At 38.8% G+C, this 25,502-nt stretch overlaps 1 non-coding gene across 1 annotated transcript; it reads left to right on the top strand.

Annotated features, from left to right (window-relative positions):
* The first annotated feature begins 403 nt into the window (after positions 1-403).
* LOC130015839 (U6 spliceosomal RNA) lies at positions 404-510 on the top strand. The gene has a single exon (XR_008791160.1). It is a non-coding gene; the product is annotated as a U6 spliceosomal RNA (small nuclear RNA).
* Positions 511-25,502: the final 24,992 nt, after the last annotated feature.

Here is a 25,502-nt window from a genome sequence, read left to right as displayed (position 1 = left end):
AAATGAGTTTTATAATAGTATATGTTTCAAATTCTAATAAATTACAACATTATAAAATTTTACAGTAATAAACCAATTAAAGTAACAATTTCAACTTGTTATTTTTAAAATAGAAAAAAAATCATAAATATGGAATGCTTAGAGAATTTAAATCAGAAAATATATCAGACTTACACTGGAAAATAACTTTAGGATTTTGGAATAATCATCAAGGTATTAATAAATCTTTATGAATTTTATTTAGTATATGCTACTCTTTAGCAATATGTTTTTAACTTAATAAACATGCTTATCTCATCAAAATGTTGTATTTTATTGTTTCGATACAAGGTAAGATTTTTTTAAATTAGAATAAAAAATAATTATCATTGAAGTAAAGAGTAACCATTAGAACTTTCTGCCAGTGCTCACTTCGGCAGCACATATACTAAAATTAGAACGATACAGAGAAGATTAGCATGGCCCCTGCGCAAGGATGACACGCAAATTCGTGAAGCGTTCCATATTTTAATCACATACAAAGGAGCATCCCTTAGATTCACAGCAGACCTATCAGAGGAAACCCTACAAGCCCGAAGGCAGTGGCGAGATATAGTCAAAAAACTCACGGAAATGAATGCTTCCCCAAGAATACTCTACCCGGCTAAACTCTCCCTCAAAATCGAAGGAACAGTACACTATTTTATAGATAAACAGCAGCTCAGGAACTTCATAGACTCAAAACCAAACCTAAAGCAAGGCCTAAAGGGGCTACTATAAGAAAAGACAAACCCTACAACCACAACACACCCGCACAGAAACATGACACAAAACCCCATAACCATTCTCTCTCTCAATGTCAACGGTCTAAATTCACCAGTTAAGAGACACAGAGTGGCAAAATGGATACAGAGACAGAACCCAACATTCTGCTGCCTACAAGAAACTCATCTCAACAGCCAGAACAAACACAGACTCAAAGTCAAAGGATGGAAAACAATCCTGCAAGCAAACAGCCCCTTCAAAAAAGCTGGGGTGGCCATACTAGTATCCGACAACATTAATTTCACCTTGAAAAAGATTAGAAGGGACAGTGAAGGCTATTTTCTCTTCATCAAGGGATACGTACAACAGGAAGAAATCACACTCTTAAATGTATACGCACCTAATGAGGGAACAGCTAAATATTTAAAACAACTGCTAACAGATTTTAAGGAGGACATCACTACCAACACAATAGTACTTGGAGACTTCAACATCGCTTTAGCACCTCTGGATAGATCAACAAGAACAAAACCCAGCAAGGAATTACTGGCTTTGAAAGAAGTAATAGAAGAGAAAGGGCTTATGGACTTATACAGGGCTTTACACCCCAAAAAGAAAGAATACACATTCTTCTCCAGCGCGCATGGAACATTTTCCAAAATAGACCATGTGCTAGGACACAAAACATACCTCAACAGAATCAAGAAGATAGAAATAGTATCAGCCATCTTTTCAGACCATGATGCACTGAGGATAGAAGTGAATCACACACAGACACGGAGAACCAAATCAAACACCTGGAAATTAAACAACTCGATGCTGAACTATGAGTGGGTCAGGAACGAAGTCAAGGATGAAATCAAAAGATACCTGGAAACAAATGAAAATGAAGACACAAACTACCAGAACTTATGGGATGCAGCAAAAGCTGTATTAAGGGGAAAATTTATAGCTCTGCAAGCCTATCTTAAATCGATAGAAACGATGCACATAAACAATTTGACCTCACAGCTCAAGACCTTAGAAAAGGATCAACAGAAAGAGCCTAAATCAGGCAGAAGGAAAGAGATCATAAAACTTAGAGCAGAAATCAACGACATGGAAAACAAAGAAACAATCCGAAAGATCAATGAAACCAAGAGCTGGTTCTTCGAGAAAATAAATAAGATAGATAAACCACTAGCAACACTCACAAAGAAACAGAGAGAGAGAAACCTAATAAATCGAATCAGAAATAAGAATGGGGATATCACAACAGAAACTAAAGAAATTCAAGAGATCATCAGAGACTACTTTGAAAGTCTCTATGCCACGAAACACGAGAACTTGGAAGAAATGGATAAATTCCAGGATTCCTACCATCTCCCAAAGCTGAATCAAGAAGATATAGAGTACCTGAATAGACCTATTCACATCAAGGAAATTGAAACTGTAATCAAAAGTCTTCCCAAAAACGAAAGCCCAGGCCCAGACGGATTTACTAGCGAATTTTTCCAAACATTTAAAGAGGACCTATTGCCAATTCTTCTCAAGCTTTTCCAGGAAATTGAAAAAACGGAAACTCTCCCAAACAGCTTCTATGAAGCCCATATCTCTCTAATACCAAAAGGAAACAAAGACACCACAAGAAAAGAAAACTACAGGCCAATATCCCTGATGAACACGGATGCGAAGATTCTCAACAAAATACTAGCCAATAGAATACAACAACTCATCAAAAAGATCATACATCATGACCAAGTGGGATTCATCCCAGGGATGCAAGGATGCTTCAACATTCGGAAATCAATCAACATAATCCATCATATCAACAAAAGAAAAGATAAAAATCATATGATCATATCAATAGATGCAGAGAAAGCTTTTGACAAGATCCAGCACCCATTCATGATGAAAACCCTTGCCAAAATGGGGATAGAGGGGACTTTCCTCAATATAGTTAAAGCCATCTACCACAAACCTACAGCAAACATCATCCTCAGTGGGGAAAAACTGAGACCCTTCCCCCTAAGGTCAGGGACGAGACAAGGATGCCCACTCTCTCCACTTCTGTTCAATATAGTACTGGAAGTACTTGAAATAGCGATTAGGCAAGAAAAAGATATTAAGGGCATCCAGATAGGGAAAGAAGAAATTAAGCTCTCACTATTCGCAGATGACATGATACTATACGTAGAGAACCCTAAAACCTCTACCAAGAAACTCCTAGAAACAATAGGCTTGTATTATTATACTTACTTGTATTATTATACTTACTTGTATAGTAAAGTGGCAGGCTATAAAATCAATACCCAAAAATCCATGGCATTCCTATACGCAAATAGTGAAAGAGAAGCAAGTGACATCAAGAAAACCATCCCATTCACAAGTGTGCCCCAGAAAAACAAGTATCTAGGAATCAGCTTAACTAAGGAAGTAAAGGACCTGTACAAAGAAAACTACAAAATGCTACTTCAGGAAATAAAAGAGGACACGAAGAAATGGAATAATATTCCCTGTTCATGGATGGGGAGAATCAACATCATCAAAATGGCAATACTTCCCAAAGCACTGTACAAATTCAATGCAATCCCTATAAGGATACCCATGACATACTTCAAAGAAATGGAGCAAACACTCCTGAAATTTATATGGAACAATAAGCCCCCACGAATAGCTAAAGCAATTCTTGGGAAAAAGAAAATGGGAGGAATCAACTTCCCTAACTTCAAACTCTACTACAAGGCAGTAATAATTAAAACAGCATGGTACTGGAACAAAAGCAGAGCTGCAGACCAATGGAACAGAGTTGAATATACTGACATTTCCTCCCAAACATATAATCATCTAATTTTTGATAAGGGGGCAAGAAAAGTGAAATGGAGCAGGGAAAGCCTCTTCAACAAACTGTGCTGGCAAAACTGGATGGCTACATGCAAAAAAGTGGGCTCAGATCTCTGCCTAACACCATGCCCAAAAGTAAGATCAAAATGGATTTATGACCTCAACATCAGACCAGAATCCATAATGTTTATTGAAGACAAAGTCGGCAAAACTCTCCATGATATTGAAGCTAATGGTATCTTCAAAAATGTCACGCCACTGGCCGAGCAAGTGAAAACAGAGATAGACAAATGGGACTATCTTAAACTAAGAAGCTTCTGCACCTCAAAAGAAACATTGACCAAAATACAAAGACAGCCTACAGAATGGGAAAGGATATTCACCAAGTACACATCCGACAAGGGGTTGATATCAAAGATATACAAGGTACTGGTTAAACTCCACAAGAAGAAATCACCAAACCCCATCAAAAAATGGGGTGAGGAAATGAACAGAAACTTTCGCAAAGAAGAAATTCGAATGGCAAAAAGGCACATGAGAAAATGCTCTACATCACTAATCATCAGAGAGATGCAGATCAAAACCACAATGAGATATCATTTCACACCACAGAGACTGGCCCACATCCACAAGAACAAAAGCAACCGGTGCTGGCGTGGATGTGGCGAGAAAGGGACCCTCCTTCACTGCTGGTGGGAATGCCGGCTGGTCCAACCCTTTTGGAAAACAGTATGGACGACTCTCAAAAAATTAGAATTTGATCTGCCATTTGACCCAGCTATAGCACTCCTGGGAATATATCCCAGAGAGGCAAAAAGGTATAGTCGAAGCGACATCTGCAATTGTTTGTTCATTGCAGCACTCTTTACAAGAGCCAGAATCTGGAAAAAACCTGAGTGCCCAAGAGCAGATGACTGGTTAAAGAAACTTTGGTACATTTACACAATGGAGTACTATGTAGCTGTTAGAAAAGATGAAGTTATGAAATTTACATACAAGTGGTACTACATGGAAAGTATCATGTTAAGCGAAATGAGTCAGAAAGAGCGGGATAGACACAGAAAGATTGCATTCATCTGGGGAACATAAAGCAACAAAAAGGGAGAATAACACCCAGGAATGGCTGAGATTAGTACCAGGAATTTTGCTCCATGAATGGAAGGCCAGCCACAGGCTCTAGGTGAAAAGGAAGCTCAGATAGAGAAGAGAGTACCAAATGAAGGGTGTTGTGAGGGCCCTCCCAGGGTGGGAGAAGCATGCTAAAAGTAGTCGATAGACCAAACATGATTGCCACTCAAAGCCTCTCTTGCAAAACACAGTACCCAAAAGAAGAGAGAGAGAACAAGGGGGAATACCCTGCCACAGAGGCAGGATGGGACAGGGGGGGGATGAGGGTGGGGGGGAGTGCTGGGACCCATGGGGATGGATGACGGGCACTGGTGGAGGGATGGGCACTTGATCATTGTATAACTGAAACCCAAGCACAAAATTTGTAAGCCTATAACTGTACCTCATGGTTTTTCACTAATAAAAAAAGAAAAAAAATAAAAATAAAAATAAAAAAAAAGAACTTTCTGCCAAAGAATGTTCCATCTACAACTGGCAACTCTTTGCTGTAATTTATAGCTACTTCCTAAGGTGGGATATTATACACAGATAGTTTTCATTGCATTAAGTTATCATTACATTTGATTCAACATCTGTCAAATTTTTTACTGACAATGGATGAGTTAATTTAGTTAATTCCAATCATATATTAATGGTAATGGAAATAAAGTACAAGACATACTAAAGGAAATTATTTAGTCATATAGAGAAAACAAGATATATCTTGAAGAATATGAATAATTAAATCATGGTTACACATGAACTGCGACAGTAGTTTTAACAGTAGGAGTAATGCTCCCAATTCTATCTAAATTTCTTTTCTTAGAATTTTAATTTTTTTATTGAATCACCGTAAGATACAGTTACAGACTTACAATCTTTCATGCTCACATTTCAGTCATACAATGATTGAGTACCCATCCCTCCACCAGTGCCTATTCTCTACCACCAATGCTCCCAGTATCCCTCTCTCAACCCCCCGCTTCTGTAGCGGGCAGATTCCCTTTTCTTTTACAACCTGATTTGAACTCCTAAGTCTTTACAAATGTGCCCTGGCTTTCCTTGATAAGGTATCAATAATAAATTCATGTTCTCTTTAGAAGCAATCTGTTCTTATCTGAATCAGAGAGCAAATTGTTTTCTGATATCACACCCTATATTATTCCCTGGCATTTTTACCTCTATTAAAAGCTCATCATAGGAAATTAATGTTTTCATGTTTATGAAAACATTCAAAACTGTTTCTAACATATGACTATTTTTTGCTCTAAAGACTCAGCAGTTATTGGCATTTGAGAGAATCAAATTCATTCTTTTCTTCTTGATTTTAAAGCCACTGATAAGGTCACAGGTAGAGATTATTTTTCTGATAGTGTCTGCTGTCATCATTATAAATTTTATAAATTTAGAGATTGAATTCACTTATTTAGATCTAACGTGACAAATTTATCCGGCACTTGAGAATTTATTACACTGTGAACTTCTCTTAGATTACACAAGGCAATTATGTCGTCTAACTTCTCACAATGTATCATAAGAAAGGTCAAATTAACAATGAATGACCCAGAATATTAGATAGGAGAGGTCATCAGCTATATATTTAGACCAATTATCTATCAGCCAAGTTTAGTTTTATTAAATAAGTGAGACTGAGAAAAAAGTATTATACATCATATAGCTGGAATACATTTTGAATTTAAAAATGGGAGACAGGAACATTTAATTTGAAGTGGGTCACTCTCTTGCTGAATAAGTTTGAATCAGCAAATAACACAACCCTGACTGTGAATTGTACCCTTTGAAACGTGTAAGCAAAAATAAACTAAGTACTGTATGGATTTCCTGGACAAAAGAACTAGGAATTTTTGCAAACTGGGCAACAGTGGCAGGTGTGGCAATGTCCCACTTCCTATTTGGGATCCAGCTGCTTGTGTTTCTGGCAGCAGCTTGAATCTGGACCCCTCAATATCAGTGATTTCATTTTGCTTGGCTGAAGATTCTGGCATGTCTGCGCATACATTGTCAACTTTATTAGAGCTATTAAAGGCCGGAGTCTTAGCAGCACACGTGCAGATGCTGGGCTTGCCTTGCCAAACATGCAGCCATCACCAGTGAAATAACACAGCTGTGGATGTGGTGTGTCATTAGCAATGCTCTGGAAATATGGATCTGTTCAACTGGGGCACAATCCTGAGCTGATTCAAGGCAAACATTGACAATTTCCATTAGCCAGTTGGTAGATATCTATAAATATAGAGGTGTGTATTCAGGTACTTAAAGCATTGTTGATTAAAAAGATAATATTTTAATCACCCACATATAAATAATTCTGATAATATTTATTCTGTGTCCTTTACTTTGTTGGGCTGGAGCGATAGCACAGTGGGGAGGGCATTTGCCTTGCACGTGGCAGGGTTCAATGCCTCCATCCCTCTTGGAGAGCCCCGCAAGCTACCGAGAGTATCCTGCCTGCTCAGCAGACCTGGCAAGCTACCCATGCAGTATTCGGTATGCCAAAATAGTAACAACAAGTCTCACAATGGAGACGTTACTGGTGCCTGCTGGAGAAAATCGATGAACAATGGGGGGACAGTGCTACAGTGCAGTGCTTTTAATTTGTTGATGTTTTGTTAAAAAGGTGGGAAATTATTTTAAGCCAGGACTCTGTCACTATATAATTCTAGATCATATACGCATTTGTTGGTTGATTATCCTTGACAGCAAATGCTTTAAGTACTCCTTACCCTCTGGACACTCAAACCAAACATATCACTTCAAGACATTCTGTTCAATAATTGGGATGAGTAAAATCTATCAAGATATGATAAATTAATACAAATTAGTGATAATATAAATGCTACAAGATACCAGTGTCAGTCTTTGATAATTAGAGAAGCAATATGTCAAATTTGATCAGCATTCTTATATTATGTTAATTTACCCAAATATGAACATTAATATCATAAAAAATATTGACCCAAGGGAATAAATTATTATCAATTTAGAGGTTCTTAGCATAGTTATTTGGTTTATTAATACATATTACAAAGTTATATTAGTAGAGCACCTATATCAAAAATATTTCTTTTAAACCTGATATGTAATTTACTTATTATGTCTAGGGAATACAATGGTAAGAGAAATATGCTTTCTTCTTTCTGGATTTTATAGTTAAGTTTAATGACAACCATAGCTACTAACTGGAGATTAAAATTTATAGAATGACATTCCCCTATATCTGACTTTGTCACACCTCTCTAAATACATGGTGAATTATTTATATGAAAGCTTTTTGTGGTCGCAACAAATCACATAAATTAAGTGTCATAAAACAAAATGAATTTGGACATCTAAAGAAACTATATACACAATGAAATACTACTTGGCACTAAAAAGTGAAATTTGTTTCTATGTTGGTGGATCTGGAGAATGTCATGCTCAGTGAAGTGCGTTAGAAGTAAAAGGTCAAAGAGGCTGAAGTTAGAGTTTAAAGCAGGTAGGGTGTTCACCTCACACACAGCCAACCTGTGTTTAACCCCAATATGCCACGTGATCCCACATGTCTACTGAGAATTGACACAAAAACAAAACAAAGAAGCGTATAATCAGATAGAAAATGATCTCTCTCATATATATATATATATATATATATATATATATATAAAGAAAGTAAGAGAACAAAAAAATGACAAAAGACAACAGAAAATGAGAATTGATATATAGAGTGAGTTCCCCTTGGCAAGGGGTCTGTGGGTTGAAGGAATAGAAACCTGAGACAATCGTGCAGAGGAGAGTCTGGCGGAGGGTGTGATGTTGGAACATTGAATCCAGGGAAACTATTAGAGTATCACGAATTATTTTGAAATCAAATATCTTACTGATATAACATATACTTATATCTTAGCATTTGGAAGTTAAAAGTTCCAAAATTGAGGCGAAACAGGAAATCAGCCAGTGTAAGTGTGATGTATCAATGATGTGAGTTATAATGTTATACAAAAAGTTATTTACTTTCTGATAGAAGAATGTTCTTTCACACAAAAACTACCACTTTGTTGAAATTATACCTATTATGTGTATGAACCTTATGTTGTAATCTCAAAAGAGTAAGTTATAGATATTAAGCAACCTCAGAGGCAAGAAAACAAAGAGCAAGATTCATGACTTCCTGTTTGGAGGCAACAGAATCTGGCATGAAGAACTATGTGATGAATGGACATACTTCTAACTTATTATAATATGATTTCATGACAAAGCACTCCCATCTGTATCATAACAGCTTACAATTGCCATAATAACCCCTGAAAATTAGCAAATAGAGGCAGAAGCTGGGCATACTTTCACTTCAGAAAACATCCAATTTGGAGTCCTTGTTTCCCCTTAAAAATCATGAAGAAGTCACACCTAATTAATTTTCTCATTCTTTACATATGCAAACTACAAATTCGTGTAGAGTGGTGTTACTATCTCTGGGATATACCACACTTTAATTCTTTAAGTGTACACTACTGCTCTTTCTTTGGGAGGGGGGAGGGGCATGAGAGTGACAGGTGGGGGATACATCAGGTGATGTTCCGAGATTACTCCTGTCTCTGTTCTCAGGAATCAATTTTGACAGGGTTCTCAGAACCTAATGTTCCAGTGTCAGGAATTTGAACCATGGATCTCTGCATGGAAGACAAGAATGATTCCAACTCTACTATGCCTTCATTTCACTGCTCTTTGAAATTACTCCTTGATATGTTGTCTCTATTCTTAATTTCTCTGACTTATGCTTACATACTTTACTGTAAAAATCAAATTATCCTCTTGCCCTTTCTTGCCCTTTCTTTGAAGTCAGAACTAGTAGAGCCATATGAAATCTCTATAAAATTCTACTTTACCCTTCAATTTCATTAAATATATGCTATCGTGGGACTGGAGTGATAGCACAGTGGGTAGGGCTCTTGCCTTGACTGCAGCCAACATGGCCGACCCGAGTTCGATTCCTCCGCCCCTCTCAGAGAGCCCAGCAAGATACCGAGAGTATCTTGCCTGCAAGACAAAGCCTGGCAAGCTACCTGTGAGGTATTCGATATGCCAAACACAGTAACAACAAAGTCTCATGATGGAGACATTACTGGGCCCACTCGATAAAATCGATGAACAACAGGAGGACAGTGGACAGTGATATACTATCGTGGTTACATCTAATTTATCTGAGAAATGGAGAATAGTTTTCAGGTCAAATAATCCTTAATTTGGGGACCAGAAATTAGAGGGCTACAAGTGATTACCTTGCATGTGGCTGATTCAGGTTCAATCTCAGGTCCATATGTGATCCCTGGTCACTGTCAGGAGTAATTTCTGAGAGTAAGAAATAAGGCCTGGTTATCAGAAATTGTGATCAAAAACAAAACCAAAACTCATTCAAGTGAAAATTTTTTTCCATAATATGAACACTACTGCATTTCATGTTATTTTTCCATACATTCCCTCACTAGTTTTCAATTCACCCCCCCCCCCATATTACTGCTAGTTGAATTTTATACACATATATGTGCATTGTGGATATAACCAAAACACTATGTTATGGCTTGCTTTACAAGTGAAATTCTTAAATTTAGTCACAACTGCAGAGTCTCTTTTGCCACATAAGGTAACAATATTTTAGGTTCCAAATATTAGAGCACAGATGGCTTTCAGGATAACAAACACAAAGATTCAGTTCCACTGTTCAGGGCCAATGAATCAAAAGAATTGGTGAAAGGTTAAAAATGTGTTTCTGTCCGTGTAAGCACCCCAGGCGTCCTCTCGGACCTGGGACAAAAGCAGCCCTGAGCCTCTGTCTCTTCCTCTTCGTCCCCAGCACTGTGCCCATCTTCTTCCCTATCCAGCCTTTACCGTCCACACAAACCAGGTTCCCTTGGGGGCGTGGCCTCTCTAGAAGTGGGTGTGGCTTCGGTAGAAGTGGGCGTGGTCTAATTTTAGGCCACAACTACTTTATTCATACCAAGAAATATAGTGTAACATCACAGTCCCCATACCTACACACCAACATGAAGAAACAACACAAATCCCCACCACATGGGGAGGACGATGAAAAGAGTCCAGACGCCTCAGTAGGTGCTACTCACCTAAGGGACCTCTCTGACAAAGAATTCAGATATGAAGTCATGAATATGTTCAATGAACTCAATGAAACTGTAAGAAAGATATCCAGTAAATTGAAGGAGGACATGAAAGAAACAATGGATCGGGCAATCGAGAAAATTCAGGAAGAAATGAGAGCAGAAATTAGAAAGCTACACACAGAAATGTCATGAATTAAAAATTCCATAGATGAAATAAAAAACTCAGTCTGTGCCCTCAACAGTACAATGACCATAGCTGAAGACAGAATCAGTGAGAGGGAAGATTAGCTGCACCAAGCCAACAGGCAACAACAAACAATGGCAAGGGACCTCAAAATAGCTCTAGAGCGAATCAGAGTCCTAGGAGATGATTCCAAGAGGAACAACATTAGAATAATTGGAGTACCAGAAGCTCAGGGAAACAATCCTAATGAAAAAGCGATGGTTAAACAAATCATTGCTGAAAAATTCCCAGAGCTCAACAAGGCAGCCATTCACATTCAAGGAGCCCAAAGGATGCCAGCTAAAAGAGACCTTAACAAAAACACTCCAAGACATATCAGAGTTAGAATGATCGTTGCTGCTGATAGAGACACAATACTGCACAAGCAGTAAGGTCAATGAAAAAAATCACATACAAAGGAGCCCTCCTTAGATTCACAGCAGACCTATCAGAGGAAACCCTCCAAGCCTGAAAGCAATGGTGAGATATAATGAAAAAAACTCACTGAAATGAATGCTTCACCAAGAATAATCTAACCAGCTAACCTCTCACTCAAACTTGAAGGAACTGCACACTATTTTCTAGATAAACAGTAGCTCAGTAACTTCATAGACTCAAAACCAAACCTAAAACAAGGGCTAAAGGGGCTACTATAAGACATGACAAACCATACAAGCACAACAGACCCTTACAAAAAGAAGACACAAAACCCCATAAAAATAATATCTCTCAATGTCAATGGTCTAAATCCACCAATTAAGAGAAACAGAGTGGCAAAATGGATTCAGAGACCGAACCTAACATTCTGCTGCCTACAAGAAACTTATCTCAACAGTCAGAGCAAACACAGACTCAAAGTGAAAGAATGGAAAACAATCCTGCAAGCAAACAGCTCCCTCAAAAATGCTGAGGTGGCCACGCACTACAACATTAATTTCACGTTGAAAAATATTAGAAGGGAGAACAAAGGCTATTTTCTCTTCATCAAGGTATACTTAAAACAGGAAGAAATCACAATCTTGAATGTATCTGCACATAATGAGGGAACAGCTAAATATTTAAAACTGCTAACAGATTTTAAAGAGGACAATGCTAGCAACAAAATAGTAGCTGGAGACTTCAACATCACTTATCCCCTCTGGATAGATCAACAAGAACAAAACTCAGCCAGGAAACATTGGCTTTGAAAGAAGAAATAGAGGAAAAAGGGCTTATAGACCTATACAGGGCTTTAAACCCTAAAAAGAAAGAATACACATTTGTCTCTAGTTTGTACGGAACATTTTCCTAAATAGACCATTTGCTAAGCCACAAAACATACCTCAATAGAATCAGGAAGATAGAAATAGTATCAACAATCTTTTCAGACCACGATGCACTGAGTCTAGAAGTGAATCACACACAGACACAGAGAAACAAATAAAGCACCTGGAAATTAAACAACTCAATGCTGAACAATGAGTAGGTCAGGAAGGAAGTCGAAGACAAAATAAGAAGATATGTGGAAACAAAGGAGAATGAAGACATGAGCTACCAGAACCTATGGGATGCAGCTAAAGCAGTTAAGGGGAAAATTTATAGCTCTACAAGCATTTCTCAGGATGGAAGAAAGAGCCCACATGAAAAACTTGACTTCACAGTTCAAGATCTTAGAAAAGGATCAACAGAAGGAGCCCAACTCAAGCAGAAGGATAGAGATCATAAAAGTTAGAGCATAAATCAATGACATAGAAACCAAAGAAACAATCCAAAAGATCCATGAAACTAAGAGCTGGTTCTTTGAGAAAACAAATAAGAGAGATAAACCACTAGCAACACTCACAAAGGAAGAAAGAGAACCCTAATAAACCGAATCAGAAATGATAATGGGGATATCACAACAGAAGCCAAAGAAATTCAAAATATCATCAGAGACTATTTTGAAAGTCTGTATGCCAAAAAACAAGGGAACCTAGAAGAAATGGATAAATTCCTGGATTCCTATAATCTCTTAAGGCTAAATTAAGAATATCTAGAGTACCTGAATAGACTATTAACATCAAGGAAATTGAACTGGTAATCAAAAGTCCTTCTAAAAACAAAAGCCCAGGTCCAGATGGATTCACTAGTAATTTTCTCCAAGCATTTAAAGAGGACCTATTGCCAGGACTTCTCAAGCTATTCCAGGAAATTGAAGATAGAAACTCTCCCACACATTTTTTTATGAAGCCCATATTTCTGTAATACCAAAAGGAAACAAAGACACCACAAGAAAAGAAAACTACATGCCGATTTCCCCAACGAACATGAATGTGAAGATTCTCAACAAAATACTAGAAAAAAGAATTCAACAACTCATCAAAAAGATCATACACTATGACCAAGTGGGATTCATTCTGGAGATGCAAGGATAGTTTAACATTCGAAAATAAATCAACATAATTCATCATATCAACAAAAGAAAAGATAAAAATCATATGATCATATCAATAGATGCAGAGAAAGCATTTGACAAATCTAGCACCCATTTATGATAAAAACCCTCGCTAAAATGGGGATAGAGGTGACTTTCCTCAATATAGTTAAAGTCATCTACCACATTCCTAAGCAAGCATCATCCTCAATGGGTAAAAACTGAGAGCCTTCCCACTAAGAACAGGGACAAGACAATGATGCCCACTCTCTCCACTACTGTTCAACATAGTACTGGAATTACTTGCAATAGTAATTAGTCAAGAAAAAGATATTAATGGCATACAGGTAGGAAAGGAAGAAATAAAGTTTTGAGAATTCAGAGATGATAAGATACTATACTTAGAGAACTTAAAAACCTCTACCAAGAAGCTACTAGGAACAATAGACTTGTATAGTAAAGTTGCAGGCTATAAAATCAATACCGAAAAGTCCATGGCTTTCCTATACTCAAACAGTGAGAGAGAAGAAAGTAAAATGAAGAAAACAATGTCGTTCACAATTGTGCCCCAGAAAATCAACTACATAGGAATTAGCTTAAATAAGGGAGTAAAGGACCTGTACAAAGAAATCTACAAACGTTACTTCAGGAAATAAAAGAGGACACAAGGAAATGGAAAGATATCCCCTGCTCATGAATCGGGAGAATTAACATTGTCAAAATGGCAATAGTCCCCTTAACATTGCACAAATTCAATGTGATCCCTATTACGATATCGATGACGTTCTTCAAAGAAATAGAGCAAATACTCCTGAAATTCATATGAAAAAATAAGCCCCCACAAAAAGCTAAAGCTATCCTTGAGGAAAAGAAAATGGGAGGAATAAACCTCCCTAACTTCAAGCTCTACTACAAAGCAGTAATAATTACAACAGCATGGTACTGGAACAAAGGCAGAGCTGTAGACCAATGGAACAGGGTTGAATATACTGACATCTCTCCCCAAGCATATGATCATCTAATCTTTGATAAAGGAGTAAGAAATGTGAAGTGGAGTAAGGAAAGCCTCTTTAACAAATTGTGCTGAGAAAACTGGACGACTACTTGCAAAAAAGTGGGCTCAGATCTCTGCCTAACTAACACCATCTACAAAAGTAACATCAAAATGGAGTAAAGATCTCAACATTAGACTGGAATCCACATTGAAGACAAAGTTGTCAAAATCCTCCATGACATTGATGCTAATGGTATCTTCAAAGATGTCAAGCCACTGGCCAAGCAAGTGAAAACAGAGATAGACAGATGGGACTATATTAAACTAAGAAGCTTCTACACCTCCAAAGAAACAGTGACCAAAATACAAAGACAGTCTACAGAATGGGAAAGGATATTCGCCGAATACACATCTGACAAGGTTTATATCAAGGATATAAAAGGTACTGGTTGAACTCCACAAGAAGAAAACACCCAACCCCATCAAAAAATGGGGCGATGAAATGAACAGAAACTTTCTCAAAGAAGAAATCAAAATGGCTAAAAGGCACACGAGAAAATGCTCTACATTATTAATCATCAGGGAGATGCAGATCAAAACAACAATGAGATATCATTTCACACCATAGAGACTGGCCCACATCCAAAAGGACAAAAGCAACCGGTGCTGGCATGGATATGTTGAGAAAGGGACCCTCCTTTACTGCTGGTGAGAATGCCGACTGGTTCAACCCTTTTGGAAAACAGTCTGGATAATTCTCAAAAAATTATAATTTGAGCTCCCATTTAACCAAGCAATACCAGTCCTGGGAATATATCCCAGAGAGGCAAAATAGTATAGTCGAAGTAACATCTGCACTTGTTTGTTCATTGCAGAACTCTTTACAATAGCCAGAATCTGGAAAAAACCTGAGTGCCAGAGAACAGATGATGTATACAGAAACTTTGGTACATTTACACAATGGAGTCCAACGTAGCTCTTAAAAAGTCATAAAATTTTCATACAAGTGGTACTACATGGAAAGTATCATGTTAAGCAAAATGAATCAGAAAGAGAGGGACAGACATAGAAAGATTGCATTCATCTGGGGAACATAAAGTAACAAAATAAAAGACTAATATCCAAGAATAGCCGATATAAGTACCAAGAGATTTACTCCATGGCTTGGAGGCCAGCCGCACACTCTAGGGGTAAAGGCAGCTCAGATATAGAAGGGAACACCAAATAAAGGGTGATTGGAAGATCCATCCAGGATGAGAGATGCATGCTGCTACTATAGACTGAACATGATTGCCACTTGATTCCTCTTTTGCAAACCACAGCATCCACAAGGGGAGAGAGAGAACAAAAGAGAATGCCCTGCCACAGAAGCAAGGTGGGATGGGGGGATGTGCGGGCTGGAGGCATACTGGATTAGTGGTGGTGGAGAATGGGCACTGGTGGATGGATGGGTACTCGATCATTATATAACTGAATCTCAAGCACAAAAATTTGTAAGTCCACAACTGTACCTCTTGGTGTTTCACTAATAGTTTTTTAAAAAGACAAAAATACACATATAAGATAATAAACTTTGAAATGTTGTGGAAAAAAAAGAATGTGTTTCTTTCTGTCTCAATCCCCCACCCCTGCCCCAAAGAAAAGCTGAATTAATTTATTTTGTATTGTGTGTTATGAATAAACCACTAAAAATTATCCAAAAAACTCCTTAGAGGATAGTGTGTGAAGATTGTTGAATTTCATCCAGGGGCCATTAAGCCCTTAAAAGAGAATACTAATATGTCGTTAAGGGTTGAGCATATGAGTTTGATGTTTAAATATTAAATGCAATCGAATATTGTGAACTACTTTATAAAAATACAATTACATTTAAGAAAAGAAATGTGTCTCATTAGCAACAAATCGACCACAATTTGAATGATGGTGAATTCCTGTCCTCACCATGACCATCCCATCTGCATAATCAGAAGATGTACTTTGATTGTATGAGAACAAAGAAGCACATTTTAATAAAATTTATTGAATCACTGTGAGATAGTTACAAGTTTTCATGTTTGGGTTACAATCACACAATGATCAAACACCCATCCCTCCACCAGTGTACATTCCCCACCACCAATATCACAAGTATACCCCTCCTTTCCCACCCTCCCTCTGCCTCCATGGCAGACAATATTCCCCATACTCTCTCTCTCTACTTTTGGGCATTATGGTTTGCAATACAGACACTGAGAAGTTATCATGTTCAGTCCTTTATCTACTTTCTGCACACATCTCCCATCCTGATTGGTTTCTCAAGCCATCATTTTCTTAGTGATCCCTTCTCTATTCCAGCTGCCTTCTCCCCTTTACTCATGAGGCAGGAATAAGCACACTTTTTAGAAAGGGTGACTTATAAACTGGTGGGTGCCAGAGCAGTAAATAGATTGCCTCATGGTTGGTCTCCCAAGGTACAAGCAATGTTAGTTCTGACTTACTGGAAAAAGGAAATCATTATCTCTGCATTTGGAAGTAAAGGGAAGAAATTCAGTATTTTAGAGTTTTGGGACTAGGGAGTCAAAGTTAGTTATTTAAATTCAGACTTTATGTGGATATAATTTTGATAAGAGAATATCTTTAATAATGAGGAAATTCACATTTTAAGTACGAAAAACTCAAATTATTTCTCTTTCTTGGGGCTGCTGGAGAAAAGCAGCATCCATGTAAATCAGTGATAACGTGTGTTAATGTTATAGACATTTTCTTGTGTTGAACATGGTAAAGTTGGGAAAGAATTTCATCATTTGTTGAAAGTTACTGTCAGTCATCCCTGTTACCATGTAATAGCAGGTACAGATACTTGAGGCTGTGTTAGAGAATTTTCCAAATTCTATCAACTTCTATCCTCCTCTCCTCCAAACACTGGGGGAAAAATTGAACATGTACTTTTAGATTTTTGTTTTTACTTTGGAGGAGGTACACAATATTGTGGGCTTACTTCTGGCTAAGTGCTCAGGAATCACTCCTTGTAATATTCTGGATATCATTATTCGATACCAAAGATTGAACTCAGATCCCCATCAGGCAAGGTAATGGCTCTACCTCTTGTACAACTGATCCAACATGAAATTTTAGATTTTTAATATTTTTGTTACCTTCCCCAGCTTTTCTCATTTGGATTTTATTAAAGAATTATGATTTTAAAAGTTACTCATAGTTGAATTTTAGGCATATGAATTTCAATGCCAGTTCTGTCAGCAGTGTCAACTACCCTCCACTAGTGTTGCCGTATTCTCTCTCCATGCCAAACCTACCCCATCCCCGTCTGTCAACTTGACAGACGCATTACAAAGTTTTTGTGGTTTCTGTTTATATGTCATGTTTTCATGTTGTAGAGTCTGCGTTTTGTGTGCATGACTGTACCACTCACTCATATCACCAGGAGAACTGAAGGTGTGATGCCTCTTCACCCATTACTTCCAGCTATCTTCTTTTCCTCCTGATTTCTTCTATTCTGTCCTACTTCTCTCTAAACCCTGAGGTCAAGGGTGATCTAGGCACCCATTTATAGACAGCAGACCAAAGATCTACATCACTTATTGAATCCTGAGTGAACTGGGGGGTCAACAATTACTGCTCAGACCACAACTTTTCAGAAGTCTGCTGGCTCGGTCTGAGGAGCAATAACCATCATTTCATCGTTCAAACCTCTCTGTCACTTTATATCACAGAAATGGGGTTGGATTTTAAAATCAGCTGCTTAGGTCATGTTTTGTATTGAGATCAAGACCCCATCAGATGGGAAGTTTCTCACTTACCACATTTCCATTTAAAATTTCTGAGCTCAAAAACATTGCAGGTGTCAGCAAAGATAATCATTAAGAAAAGGACTGATCATTCAGTAAATATGTTAAAAGAATGCCTGGCCCACTTGGAAGTAGTTTGCCATTTCTACTGGAATGACTCAATATTCTACTGAAGATACTATACATTCTATTAGCAGTATTGTACATCAGGTAGGGGTAGCTCAGAACTTCCGTATGCAAAAGAAAAGGTTTTGTTTCACCAAGAAGAAAACCTTTGTGTTTTCTTTCTGCCCATTAATCTCTGCCCATTCTTTCTAGCAAGCTCGCCTTACTGTTCATGTTTTCTTTTGTGTTCATTTCTTACACTTAATATTATCAAGCAAAGGTTAAAGTTATCAGTTTGGGGGTAAGCATGCTCAAAGTTTATAAAAAATGTTTTAGTAAAGTAAGAATTAAAAATAACCAGGAATCTTAGTAGAGAAAGGACCTCTGTACAATAACAGAAAGCATATTCAGCACAAAAAAAGTTTGTAAGATCAAATTCCTAAAGAAGGGTTGAGAAGGATTTATGTCCATAAGACTATTCCGATGTGGTTCAAGAAGAGTCCAACAATTTATGATGGATAAGCCTAAGTATTTACATTAAAATCATTGGACTGGAAAATCTTCTCACTGGAATCACTTAAAACTCTCTCATAGAGATTGTGCTGTATGAACTTCCACTGTGGTGGCTGAAACACTATAGACAGAAAGAATGAAATACTCATGTTCATTGCTTTAAGAACAGACCATGAAGACAGGTAGCTTTTTATTTCCAGGCAGCAATTATTGTTACACGGACACTCTATTTGCCACCCCAATTTGGGAATAGTGTGGATGGAGCGGGAACAAATTTCAAGGAAAACTATATCATCCTAAGCAAAGAAAACAATGAAAATAACTGGGTATTTTAGCCATGTGAGAAAAGACCCACCACCACTCTTGTAAGGATCTCATTGCTGTAATAACATTTCCTCTTTAATTTTTGAACTGATCTCTCATTTTCTACTGCACTCCATAATTACTGAAGTTTCACCATGCCACCTTTCCAACATCTTCTTTAGGGAAGAGGCAACAAATGAGAAATTCCAAAAAGAGGGTTTCTCTTTCACTCTTCTTTGCCACCTGTCCACTGTATCTTCAAATGGTACCGGAGACATAAGGGATGCCATATAATAAGAATTAACTTGTGTTAGTTATACATATTGTTTTAGAGTTCATCACAATAAAGCATCCTGGTATATTCCACGCATCTCAGTAATGTATTTTTTGCCTCATTTATTTATTAATAGTCACTATGCCCAATTCAAAATTCAAAGGAAGGGCAATACATGAAGCATATATATCAAAGGGAAAAGATCATAGGACTGTCTTGGAGAGTGGCAGCAAAATGTTTAATAGTTATGGAATTTTTTTTATGTGCACATTCTCTAGCTGGAGCAATAGTACAGCAGGTATGGCATTATTTGCTTGCACGTGGCCAACCTGGGTTCGATTCCTGTGCCCCTCTCCGAGATCCCGGAAAGCTGCTGAGAGTATCTTGCCCACATGGCAATGCCTGGCAAGCTACCCATTATGTATTAGATATGCCAAAAACAGTAACAACAAGTCTCACAATTTGTTGTGAGACATTACTGGTGCCTGCTCGAGCAAATCCGCTTGAGCAAATCGATGAACAATGGGAGGACAGTGCTACAGGACAGTGCCTTCTCAAACTTTGTTTGGGGAGCATACTCAGCTGTAGTCAGGGCATACTCCTAGGATTGTGCCCTTGGATCAGTTATTGTGGTACTCAGGGGACTATATGTGATGCCAGGGACTGAACCAAAGCCAGACATGTGGAGGGAAAGCATTATACCTCTACGCTTGTCTTTGGCCCATCAAATTTTATTTTGGAAAAGAAAAACACTCCAAAAAGTTTATATTTGGACTTCAATTTTGAACTACACATGCTTTTAATGGGTTAAAAATGGACAAAGTAGATGTAACATTGGTCATATATGACTAGAAATCCTCAAAGTGCTTACTATATGGTACTTACAGAAAAAGTTGTCAATATCTGCTCACCAATACTAATATCTGAGCCAATACCAATGTCAGCAGTAGTCTAAATAAAGTTGAGTACTTAGAAATTTGTTAAAATTATTACCCAGCCCAAATTTGGTGCTTTCACTCAAAAGCCACTTTTTCTTAAAATTGCTTATAAAAGATCAAATTTTAGCTGGTGCAAAGCAAAGAAAAACAAAAAGAATATTGTTTAGTGGATCACAACATGAGAACATGGCTGACTAGATGACTTTTTTCCCCTCAATTCCCAAAGTGATTAGATTTAAGGTTAGAATTTGAGATTTTTCTAGAACTGATTGTTCTATAAAAGAACAGCTGATTGGATAGACTGGGAATGTTAGAAGAAAATTAGAAGAAAATTATAGTATATCTGGGAAAGAAGGAAGTCCTGTCTGATTGAGGCAGACTGCCTGATAGCAAAGGAATGAAGTTCTATTCCTTAAAAGATCACTTATTCACTTAACTTCCCGTTAGTCGTCGATTTGCTCGAGCGGGCGCCAGTAACATCTCCATTTGTCCCTGTCGCGTGCTAGTGTAGCCCAATGGCATCTGTTTGCTCCGGGAACATGAAGGGCCTCAAACCGATCATTCTTGATCTTGACGAAGAAGTCTGACCATCTGGTAGGTGGGCGGCCACGCGGTCTTTTGACATCCCGTGGAATCCAGTCAGTAACAGCTCTAGTCCAACGTTCGTCTTTAAATCTCATTACTTGACCAGCCCATCTGATTTTCGACAACTTGGCAAATGAGACAGTGTCCCTGATTCTTGTTCGTCGACGGATGTCAGAACTCCGGTTTCTTTCTCTCATTAGAGTGAAACGTGATATTCCAAGCATAGCTCATTCTATTCTTCTTTGGGAGACCTGAATAGCGTTCTCATCTTGTTTGCGTAGGGCCCAGGTCTCTGAGGCATATGTTAATGCAGGAAGAACAGTGGAATCAAAGAGATGTGCCCAGAGCCAGAGGTTCTTCGTCCTCTTAGCTATTTCTTCGACGTTCTTTTTTTTTTATTATTTTTTCCCCTTTATTTTTTTTTAAATTACTTTTTTTTACAGTTGTAGATTTACAATTAGATTTACAATTTTTTGTGCTTGGGTTTCGATTATACAATGATCAGATACCCATCCCTCCACCAGTGCCCATTTTCCACCACCATGGATAATATCCCCCCCCCATCCCCCCCCCCCCCCCCGTCTCTATGGTAGGGAAATCCCCTGTGTTCTCTCTCTCCTTTTGGGTGTTGTGGTCTGCAAAAGAGGCATTGAGTGGCAAACATGTTCAGTCCATAGTTTACTTTCGACATGCATCTCCCCTCCTGGGAGGATCCTCCAAACATCCTTTATTTGGTGCTCCCTTCTCTATCTGAGCTGCCCTTTCCTCTAGGATACCCGGCTGGCCTCTAAGTTATGGAGTAATCCTCCTGGTGCTGATCTCAGCTATTCTTGGGTATTAATCTCATACCTTGTTAGTTTATATCCCCCAGATGAATGCAATCTTTCTATGTCTATCCCTCTCTTTCTGACTCATTTCGCTTAGCATGATACTTTCCATATTGTACCACTTGTATGTAAATTTCATGACTTCATCTTTTCTAAGAGCTACATAGTACTGCATTGTGTAGATGTACCAAAGTTTCTTTAACCAGTCATCTGTTCTTGGGCATTCAGGTTTCTTCCAGTTTCTGGCTATTGTAAAGAGTGCTGCAATGAACAAACAAGTGCAGATGTCACTTCGACTATACATTTTTGCCTCTCTGGGATATATTCCCAGGAGTGGTGTTGCTGGGTCAAATGGGAGCTCAATTTCTAATTTATTGAGAATCGTCCATACTGTTTTCCAGAAGGGCTGAACCAGTGGACATTCCCACCAACAGTGAAGGAGTGTCCCTTTCTCGCCACATCCACGCCAGCATCGGTTGCTTTTGTTCTTTTGAATGTGGGCCAGTCTCTGAGGTGTGAGATGGTATCTCATTGTGGTTTTGATCTGCATCTCCCTGATGATTAATGATGTAGAGCATTTTCTCATGTGCTTTTTTGCCATTTGGATTTCTTCTTTGAGAAAGTTTCTGTTCATTTCATTGTCCCATTTTTGGATGGGGTTGGATGTTTTCTTCTTGTGGAGTTTAACCAGTATTTTGTATATCCTGGATATCAACCCCTTGTCAGATGTGTATTCAGTGAATATCCTTTCCCATTCTGTAGACTGTCTTTGTATCTTGGTCACTGTTTCTTTGGAGGTGCAGAAGCTTCTTAGTTTAAGATAGTCCCATTTATCTATCTCTGTTTTCACTTGCTCGGCCAGTGGCATGGCATCTTTGAAGATACCATTAGCTTCAATGTCATGGAGGGTTTTGCAAACTTTATCTTCAATGTACCTTATGGTTTCTGGTCTGATGTTGAGGTCTTTAATCCATTTTGATCTTACTTTTGTACATGGTGTTAGGCAGAGATCTGAGCCTATTTTTTGCATGTAGCCGTCCAGTGATGCCAACACAATTTATTAAAGAGACTTTCCTTACTCCACTTCACATTACTTGCACCTTTGTCAAAGATTAGATGATCATATGATTGAGGGGAGATGTCAGAGTATTCAACCCTGTTCCACTGGTCTGCAGTTCTGCCTTTGTTCCAGTACCATGCTGTTTTAATTATTACTGCCTTGTAGTACAGTTTGAAGTTAGGGAGGTTGATTGCTCCCATTTTCTTTTTCCCAAGAATTGGTTTATCTATTCGTGGGGGCTTATTGTTCCATATAAATTTCAGGAGTGTTTGCTCCATTTCTTTGAAGAATGTCATGGGTATCTTTATAGGGATTGCATTGAATTTATACAATGCTTTCGGTAGTATTGCCATTTTGACAATGTTAAGTCTCCCGACCCACGAGCAGGGGATATCTTTCCATTTTCTCGTATCCTCTTTTATTTCTTGAAGTAGCGTTTTGTAGTTTTCTTTGTACAGGTCCTTTACTTCCGTAGTTAAGCTGATTCCTAGGTACTTGATTTTCTGGGGCACAATTGTGAACGGGATTGTTTTTTTCATGTTACTTTCTTCTCTCTCACTGTTTGCGTATAGGAAAGCCATGGACTTTTGGGTATTGATTTTATAACCTGCAACTTTACTATACGAGTGTATTGTTTCTAGGAGTTTTTTGGTGGAGGTTATTGGGTTCTCTAAGTAGAGTATCTTATCATCTGTTCTTTGACGTTCTTGAAGGCGTTCCACACCACTCTCTTCCTCCTGCGCAGCTCGGGTGCCAGGTCATTTGTCATGTTGACCTCTCGACCTAGGTACACATAGCTGTTGCATTCGGAGATGGTCGTTCCATTGAGAGCAAATGGGGCGTCCGGAACAAGGCTGTTTCTCATAAACATTGTCTTCGTAAGATTCAGCTGTAGTCCAACCTTTCCACACTCACGGTCAAAGTCGGCCAGCATTTGTGCCGCTTGGCTGATGTTTGGTGTTATTAAAACAATGTCATCAGCAAAGCGGAGGTGGTGTAGTTGCCGACCATCTATCTTCACTCCCATTCCTTCCCATTTCAGTCATCGCATGATGTTCTCGAGGGTGGCACTGAAGAGTTTCGGTGAAATGGTATCACCCTGCCGCACCCCTCTCTTGACATCAACGATCACTTCTTTGTAGAATGGTGAGATCCTGGTAGTGAATCCACAATACAGCTCACGGAGGATCCTGATGTATTGGGCTTGAATGCCCTGATTGGCTAGGGCTTCAATGACCGCTTCCGTCTCAACAGAATCAAAGGCCTTCTTTAAATCAATGAACGTTAAACAGAGCGGCATCTTGAACTCCCGAGAAACCTCAATGAGCTTGGTTATTGTGTGGATATGGTCATAGTGCTGAATCCTTTGGGGAACCCTGCTTGCTCGCATGGTTGTCCTTCATCTAGTGTTCTGCCAATCCTATTTAGGATGACTCGAGTGAATATCTTGTAAATGACAGACAATAGGCAGATCGGGCGATAGTTCCACTACCCAGACGTTGCCACAGTCCAGGACACTTTCCGGACCCGACACATCATAAAACACTAAATACCCATCTTCCAGAATTGCCGTACCATATTTGATAGGGTTCAAATATGGTAACACCTACAAGGGTGATTAGAGGTCGCCCCAAAAGCCTCTATCCCTCTCTGAAAGACTGGCAAGCTACCGAGAGAATTCCGCCCGCACGGACGAGCCTGGCAAGCTATCCGCTGTGTATTCCATATGACAAAGCCAGTAACTACAACTGGTCTCATTCACCTGACCCTGAAGGCTTCACCGACATGGCAGCACTGAGAAGGATGAGAAAGGAGAGGCCGACAAAATCTCAAGACCAACCTTGGCTGCCACAACGAAGGAAAACAAAAATGATCGTCTGTACTTTCAATGCACGTACGCTAGCATTAGATGCATCCATCGAGGACCTGATGGTACAAGTGTGAATGATCAAGTACGACATCATTGGTCTGACCGAGACAAGAAGGCACGAATCTCACCATGCTGTTTTCGACACTGGAGAAGAATTGTTCCTCTGAACATGCGATTAAAAGAGGTGTTGGAGGCATCGGTGTCCTTGTCAACACAAACTTGGCCAAGAGCTTTGATTCATTCGAATGCCTAACAACCCGAATCGGACGTTTACATTTGAATAGATGTGGCTCACTGCCTACAGTTTCTATCTTCATTGTCTACGCACCAACATCTCATTATGATGAAAGAGAAATCGAGAAGTTCTACATGGAGCTAGAGAAGTTCTATAAAGAAGACCACACCTTCTACAAGATCATTGTGGGTGATTTTAATGCCAAGATAGGACCGAGTAGATCAGCTGAAGAACTTCACATCGGGACCCATGGCCTAGAATGGAACGAACAGGCTGAGAGACTTTCTGAGTTCATCATGTCGACCAAGACCATTCATGGTAACTCACAGTTCCAGAAGAAAGAATCTAAACGATGGACATGGGAGTCTCCCGGTGGACGATTCCACAATGAAATAGACCACATCATATTCAATCGATGGTTTTGCCTGACTGATGTCGCTGTTGTCCCAAAATTTCAAACGGGATCGGACCACCGTCTACTTCGTGCAAAATTCTACTTCACAGAACGGGGAGAAAGGGCTGCAAAGTTCAAAAAGAGAACTCCCAGAATGACCACCAACTGGGAACTCTTTGGTACTATTGCGGCAACATGGGAAGATGCCATTATTGAC

Source organism: Sorex fumeus, unplaced genomic scaffold (genome assembly GCF_029834395.1).
Source record: "Sorex fumeus unplaced genomic scaffold, SorFum_2.1 ptg000131l, whole genome shotgun sequence".
Lineage (NCBI taxonomy): Eukaryota > Metazoa > Chordata > Mammalia > Eulipotyphla > Soricidae > Sorex > Sorex fumeus.
Note: the sequence above shows the minus strand (reverse complement) of the source record. Positions and strands in the feature narration are given on the sequence as shown.